General features: G+C 38.3%; 1 protein-coding gene across 1 annotated transcript in view; it reads right to left on the reverse strand.

The window, feature by feature from the left end:
• Positions 1–7,795, reverse strand: part of LOC119646505 — a 36,021-nt gene extending 28,226 nt beyond the window's left edge. The window contains exon 1 of the mRNA XM_038046960.1: positions 7,297–7,795. The gene's annotated coding sequence lies outside the window, so the exon portion shown is untranslated. The remainder of the gene's footprint in view (positions 1–7,296) is intronic.
• Between the last annotated feature and the right edge of the window lie 658 nt (positions 7,796–8,453).

An 8,453-nucleotide genomic window follows, 5' to 3' on the forward strand; every position in this document is an offset into this window, starting at 1 on the left:
GTACGATTCGAGTTTCCAGCGATTCTTGCAGTTCCCATGGAGTTGTCATGAACCTCTGTCAACATTTCACATATATCTTATTTCCATCATGATTATTTTCATTATTCCCGTTATAAAGGGTTTAATGAACACTATGCACATACATACATCTTGCTGTTGCTTTCTGAAAGAAATATCTACATTCGGAGAAAACTTCCGCTACTTCATCTCCCACCGTTCGGAAAGAGCAGGTACTTCGTTTTCAGATTTCATACCTGAGAGGCCTTAACAATGGAATAATAACTAAAGAATACATTTCCCGGATAGGCTACAATCTGTTTTGTGGAAATTTATCTTCCCATTGTCTCGCGCCAGTTACTCAGATGATCTTAACCCCGAGATAAGAAGTCTTAAAATTCAGCCCAGACGTTTTATCTGAACATCCGATTAGATGGGAGAAATGCTGCTGCTCCCATTGCTACTGTAATTGCCGGCGGTTGTTTGTATCACGTGCGGAAGTCGTTTGCCTCAATGTTCAATGAGAATAATGGGGTGAAGCTACTAAATATTAACGCTCCATGAAAGCGTTCAAAAATTGATTTCTTTTTTCGTACTCGCAGCTCAAGTTAAGCTATTGATTCGGATTTCCAGAGGATATCGCAACAAAGATTACTCTCACCTTTCCTGTTGCGTACCTCAAGTGGAAGCAGGTGATGAATATATTTCGTGCTTGAGATGTTACAAAAAATGCCTACGCACTGAGGAGCAAGCGACAGGCAACAAGCGACAGCTGCTGTTATCAAACAAGCCAACCAGAATTTGTTGTCGGAGGTCCATGTTTCGTATCTTCTTTTTCTGCTGTATCATGAGTAGATTGTTATTTCTCGGCCCAGAAGAGTTTTTGGGATTCGTTTCATGATTATCAACGGGCTTTAATCGAAAGTATATGTATACTCGTAGGATGGAATGAGGTTATAGATGCGTGTATCTGTTGAAGGCAAAGTATGCCATCTGTCCATTAGAACTTGTTATTGTTAACTGTTCAAGAGCAGATGAGCAAGCGTTGGGTGGCATTGAGATTAGGTTGTGCGTTTCTAGATTAAAAAGGAGGCTACGTTTTCATAGGTTATAACTGATTATTTCATGAAGGTGTATCATGAATACATGCTTTATATGTACATACACTCGCAAATGAATTTGGACTTTTGTTGTCTAAAAAGGAGCTAGCCTACGTCTGTGAAATCTGATACCATCTCATATTTGGATGATTCGATGTTTTGATAAAAAGGATGAAGACTCAATTTAGGGCTAAATGGGTGCGAAATAACTTAGATTACCAAAGATTGACTTAACTTAATTCCGACTATCAATTTCCTGAAGCTACTGGATTTCCTCTAAACTATATAGAAAGCTCAAATTTAACTTGATAATATTAATTTAGGATTTTTTCCGAGGGCCGCGAGAGGAGCCCCCAAGAGCCTTAGAAAACGATCTTCTTCTTTTTATTCAGCCTTTGTCCCGTTCACAAGCGGGTCGGCTCTTCGTGATTATATCAGGGCAGATTATTTGTTTGCTATCATAATGTTTCAGATTCCAATTGTATCTTGTCATAGACAAATGTTAACCCAATACATACCCAAGGGGTTATTACGTAGCTGCCTGGGGGGCAGAACAAGTAAAAAAACTCGATAGAATTACTTTTCACTACGATATCGAAATTTTAAGAAAACAGTGTCTGACTAGCGATCCCAACGGAATGACCACTGCCAGTTACGTGTTCTAAACTAAGCACTTTAAGTTTCTCGGGGTGGTGTTCTAAAGCACTTATTTGCATCCTAAGTGAAATTAAAAATTTGTTGCATATCCGTTTGCCCAGTCGCGCTCTATCAATCCGAATGGTGGATCAGACAGACAATGAGCACCACAATTGCTGTTTGTAGACAAAGATGTTGCATTAAATCGATGGCATAGCCCGCCGAAATAAGGATATTCATGACATTGGCAATAGAGTAGAAAAAATTAAAACGATGCCTAAGTATTCGATGCACTGCCCTCAAGCCTATAGCCTAGAAATATTTCGATGCGTTAGAAAAACAAATTTTAAAAATGAATGAATGATCATTTTAAGACGCTCAATTTAATATCCGTAGCATCCAATTTAGGAGGAAAACAGATTAAAAAAAACGATGACTCCAGCACTTCAAGGAGATCCTACATACGATAATGCATGCATCCAAGTATGAAGGACAAATACGGGAGGAAGTCGCACCGAGAATGCCAACAAGGAACAAAACGGCCGATGTGGATTGTATATCTGCAGAACTCCTAAAAGTAAAATGCTCCCAAAAATAATATACCATGGAAGTCTTCCAAATATTCTGTTCTCTTCCCTAATTTGCCAAATACTCCCTCCTCTTCTTCATCTAACAGAGTTTAAGTTAGATAGAGGTGCAACATACTACACCTTGGTGACAATATGGCCTTTCTTCAGCATCAGCACCAAGAGCGCGGAACTTGCAAAATTGCAGCCATAACAATTCCAGAAAATAAACTTTTGGGATCTTTTCGATTCTCACTCACCGTTTAGATTTTGTCTTGGCCCTGATTGTACAGTACTAAATGCACACCACACCTTAAAATTTCTAAAAACGCATTGAGATCATGTTTGAATACGTTTAGTAACACGCTGGATTAATTTTCAATCCAATGTTAAAAACTGCAGCAGTCATGGAGCGGAAGATTTTTTATATTCAGCAAAATGTGTACAATGTAATTAATGTGATCTTTCGAGAAGTTTCTAATCATAACAAGCTATCATCCATGATACCTACGTCCTATCTACTATCTACAGTTCTAAATTTAGGGATTTTCCGAAAATGACGCAATGTTTTTACTGAATTTTTTTTTTTTGGCGTTCCATAGAAATAGTCTGACGTTAAATCCCACAATAAGGAGTTTGGAATACGTCGGGGCGTATCCTTATGCGATATTGGAGCAGCTGATGAACACCGCCTCTGTCACTAGGACTCACTATTTTATTTACCCTTTTTTAGCTCCGATCGAAATTCATAGACACATAAAGACACTAACAAAATAACTAATTCGTATTATGGAATTCAGTGCTATATTACTGAGGCTTAAAATTATCAATAGACTCCTTAAAATACACCGTATAAGGAATAGCGTAAAAGTCCTGTTCTTTAGACATAAGCTAGGTGGTAGGAAATGCCGTAAAATCTGTCACACCATCTAACAAGCAACCGCACCAACATTTAAATCTTTAACCACCAAATTATTGCTACGCCCAATTTCATCCCAGAACTTCATTGCCAAGCAGCAACAATCAAAGTCATCGAAGTCACCAATTCGCAAGGTAAGCGAAAAGATTCCTTCTTCAGTTGTTAGTGATTTCCCCAGTGAATTTCAGCAAATCAAGACCCTTCATTAACTAGTGATTGTTTAATTAAATATCATGACCGTTTCTCACCAGACCCTCCTTACAAATGAGGAGGATTACTTTGCAACAAAGAAACCCCTTATGGAAAGTAATTTTATTTGTAAACTCTCTCTTCGAATAAAATGGCCAGCCTCCTCATTCGAGACGTAAATCGCACCGACACGGCATATGAAATTATTAGAGACGGCCAATCACATAAAAGTAAGTAGTATTCTTTCGTCCCAGCCTTTTGGACCACTCGGGCTAAAACCGAAAACCAAATCCTCGATTACGACTAATCACTTTCAATCTCCCTTTAATGATGATCACCTTGCAGGGATACGAGCTATTGACCATCCCATTCTCTACCTGTTTCGAACGCATTCGGAACAAATAGCTGCTACAGTGTAAAAACTGCCAGCGTCATGAAACTTAGATAATCGTTGCGTTAAAACTGTGCACCGTCTACAGTCCCCCAGTCGCAGTCTGTTAGTATCATTCGCTGACACTGTCGGAAGCAACGGCAACCACTCTCCCAATATGGCTCCAAGGGACATATTCCAGTTTTTCTTCAGAATTTCTTGCCTCATATCCCGAACAAAATACTTTAAATGTTTAATACACTCATTAAAACTTTAAATGCTTTCAATTATCGAACCGAACGTTAATTTAATTATTGGCCGTGTCCACAGGCATGCATGTTAGCTCTTCTTAGAGAAATACGAGCCCACTATTATCGTCTTCTGCGAAGGCTAAACTTCACTACAGCTATAAACCTTCTTTTCCAAATTACAATCTGTACCATACTGATCGCAACGATCCAAACCTTTGAGGTACATCTGCACGAGATACTGCGAGATACTCTTTACGTCAAAATTTCCCAACTCTTCCGTCTACCACCACCTTTAGAATTAAAAATTGCGACAAGATTTATAACCATCAATCTACCGTCTGAATCAAATTAAATTCTTGATCTCTTTTGACTTTTCCAGCATGGTTGCACTTTGGTCTTCCCAACTACGAACATTGGCAGAAGCGGAGGAGAAGACATTAATGTGAAACATCCTTTCTAGTTTGAAAACCCAATCACAACAGCCGTAGATCCCTCCCGGGCAAAACATTTAGACCATTTTCTTATCACCTCTAATATTGATATTCCTAATTATCCTTTCCTTTCCCTTTATCCTCCCTAAATATGTATCCCTAAGTTCCCCCCGAAAAAGCTCAACTCGTCTCTGACAACTTTTTTCAAGACCATAATATCTCATCTTCATCTGACAAACGCAGTTTCCAAAGGGAAGTCAACAATACAATTTCCGCACTGAAAATTTCTTCTAGCAAAATGTCCACACTTTTCTATTAATCTGCCTCGGTATCACACCAAGTCTTAATTTGACCAAACCAGAAATTATTTCTTATATAATTAAGTGTAATAAAATGATTTCGACAAAATCGTCCTTAAGAAATGCTGCAAATTCATTAGCCCAGAGTGAAATTATGCGGTGTTTCCAACGATTAATTAATTGAAATAATAAAACTTGTTGTTGTTTGCACTGATGAAGGGAACAAGTGGTTCCCGAAATATCGGTATTTGCAAGAATAAATAACCACACCAACGAAAAAGAAACAACAAGTTTTATTATTTCAATTCATTAGCCCATTCCTTTCATCAATCATCACCACTGCAAAACTGGAAACTAGAACAATGTTCGCATTATTCCAATTCCTAAGAACGGGGAAAGCCCCCTTTTACTGGAAAGTTACAGACCAATTTCAATTCTTTCTAAAGCGCTCAACATTTTTGGACGAGTTATGGAAACCTGTATTCTTGGCGATCACTGGCATTGAAACTTTAAAATATTTTACTTTCAGTTCGCGATCCATTGAAAATTCGGTCGAAGATGACCTCCTTTGCCACAAATCCGATTTCTTTGTAGGCCTAAACAACAAATTTTTATCTGGTGGATATAAAAAAACCATTGATTCAGTCTGGTGGCACGGTTTAGTTCACTAACTTGTTCGAAACCTTTCTTTTCACCTATATTTAGCAAAACTAATCCTTAGCTTTCTGGATAAGCGATTAGTCCAAGCATGTTAATGACGGTCTTTCTCTACCCTACATCTGCCTCGTCGGTATCTCTCAAGATAGGTACTCTCTGTCACAGTTTACTGCTCGCAAATCGATTGCGTAAATAACATCTATCTTCAAACTAATTGGTTTCCCCAAAATTTCCTTTGTCTAGCTGACGAACATCGAATTTTTGACTCTGATGGTAGAGTCATTTTCTACAAAGGAGCATGCTTTCCTTCTAAGTACGTCAAACCGCAAGGGATGACGTCTTCACTTGTACACAAACCTTCCCTTGCTTATCTCCTCTTCTCTCCTTCTTCTCATCTCTTCCACCCCTCTAAGCCATACATAATGACTGTTTTCTTTTCAGCCAATCAACAGATTCATCACGCAGACATGAACTTAAGTTTCCAGCATTTTTATGATAATTTAGTTGAACTTTAGGTCCAGCTTCTGCTGTTAAGGTACCGTCGTTAGTTATAAGTCAAAAATGATGGTCCTCCAGTTAATAAAATGCTGTTTTGCCTGCTGCACATTGTTTAACATTGTGAAATTTTTTCTTTGAGCCATAGTGGGAAAATAACTCCCAACAATTATGTGCATGCTATAATATCTAGATGCGATGCTGGGAAAAATCGTTTCGTTATACTATAGTAAATTCAAGAGCTACTGGTTTGAGACTGCATCTAGTGCTCTCAAGAGCATCCCAAAAACATCAAAAACCAACTTTTAGAAATAAATTTGATAAATTGAATTGATAACCTGGGGTTTACCATGAATTCCTTTGAAATAATAGATTAGGAAAAAGGCCGACAAAAACGTTAAATTGGTATTGTATGAGGTGTAAATACCAAGATTTCAACTAGATTTCAAAAAGGCCATTTGGGTTTCCCTTCGGAATTGGAGGCAAACTTTCTTAGTGTGAAGTTCACGGCAACATTAGTAACTATTGAAGTTAAAACTCTGGCAAGTATTTCAACTGTACTAGAAAAATAGTCTGATTTACCCTTAGTACGCAAGACAAACCTGTACATTAGAGAGTCCCAAAAAGTGGAAGGACTCCTTGTAATAATCTTTAGACACCTAATAACGAGTTTTTACAAAATAAATTATCTATTTTTCACAGAAAGATAATGTAAATAATTAAATGATTAGTAATTAGGGATCGATTCTTTGTGCAGAATCGGGCCAGGAAGGGGACGTCCTTCGAAAGGTTACGAATACGTAAAATTTGCTTACTTAGCAGCGTAAACAACATATTTGCTACTCTGCTCGCCTGAGACATAAGATAAGGGCATTGGGCATATTTTATGCATATTTATTATGATAACACCCCAAGACTAAGAATTCCCAACTCATTACAAGTCAATGGTAAAATTCATATCTGGAACATCCTGCGATTGTTCTCGCTTCAAAGTAACGCAATCTATTTCTATGCGGAGTTACGGCTAAGATACTCTAGCCCCAATGGCTGTGACTTTCCGGTCGAAGAGAAGCCCGCTATATCCGCAATGGATCTCGGCCGGCGAGAAGCAATTCATCGCCCCATGACTAATTACTAATTTGCAAAGTAATCGTTTCTATCTGTGCATTGGCTCACAATTACAATGAGCTCCGGACCCAAGACGCTGCACTGATGTGTGCTAAGCTCCAGAGAATTACAAATTTGAAACGAAAGTGCAACAGCGCGTAACTGTACGCAAAATCTTTGGGAACAGTTGGCGATTTGGAGATTGAGTACACAATTTTTCTCCTCCAACTTAAATGCAGCAGGAGAGGGAATCTCGATATTTAGATAGCGTGCACTCACCTTAATGAAATCTTGAAGACGAAGTTTTATTTCCTCTGCAAAATGATCGAACAGATCGATGCCCCCGTATTTCCGTTCTCTGACTTATATTTCCCTTTTCCACACTGATATGCAATTGCTTAATCCACTCTGCTGCTAGAATAGTCTGTGAAAATCCACTGCACTAATAAATCCAATCAATTATCGAAAACAAAGTTTTCTGAACAAGAAACTTTCGCACATCCGCCCTTTTCTCGACGGTCTACGTCCAGTAGCTGCCTCTGACCGGTTACTATCAGGCGCGTGCGGCTTTGATTATTTCACTGAACTTTTACTGACACACTTCTCCGATTAGCGAGCAAAAAACAAATTGCACGCCAAGTCCCAAATTACAACTGAACAATGGATCGATCGAAGGACTGGACGCGTACTCCCAGAAACACACGAGATCAACTTTCTAGCGCAAACCAGACACACCAACCCACTCCGCAAGCGATCAACATCAACTGATGAATGTTGACGAGTGCGATTCGGTTTTGTTGCTAGTGAACAGCTGGCTGGTTTGTAGGGTTGCGTCAAATGTAGACAATTAAGCGACGAGTAGAAAATAAAAAAAAAAGGCTTGTAGGTTAGAAAAGTAGGAAGTTGGGAGTAATATGTTACGTTTTATGTAGAACAATGTCTGCATTCAATATCTGTCTGTTTATCATACCCGATTTATTAAAAAAAAAAAATAATAAAGTACCTTGAACGGAAAGAAAGTTTACAATTGAGGGGGTAACAACATTGGAAAAGTCTAAAAAAGGGGCTTTTTTTAAGATTTTTTTTAGGTTCAAAGAAAAGATCATAAAGGAATACAAGTGGGGATGATTATTACGCATGTATTTGCGTATATTGCCATAAATATACACTTTGCAAAATTCGTATTCGTTCACCATCATTCTAAGGAATAATTTGGAGAGTGCCTGTAAAATACCAGACGAAATTAAATAAAAGTGAGCAACTATTACAAGGACTAACATTGTTTATTGAAAACAGTAATATACAAACATAAAAAAATATTTCAAACATAAACAAGTCGGGAAACCGGAAGCTTGACGCTTCAGGTATAAAAGGTTTTGTGTTTCCCTATGTGAGGAGCATAACGTAGTTCTCCATTGGCTTATAGCATTGACCCG

This window comes from Hermetia illucens, chromosome 1 (genome assembly GCF_905115235.1).
Source record: "Hermetia illucens chromosome 1, iHerIll2.2.curated.20191125, whole genome shotgun sequence".
In the NCBI taxonomy this organism is placed as follows: Eukaryota; Metazoa; Arthropoda; class Insecta; order Diptera; family Stratiomyidae; genus Hermetia; species Hermetia illucens.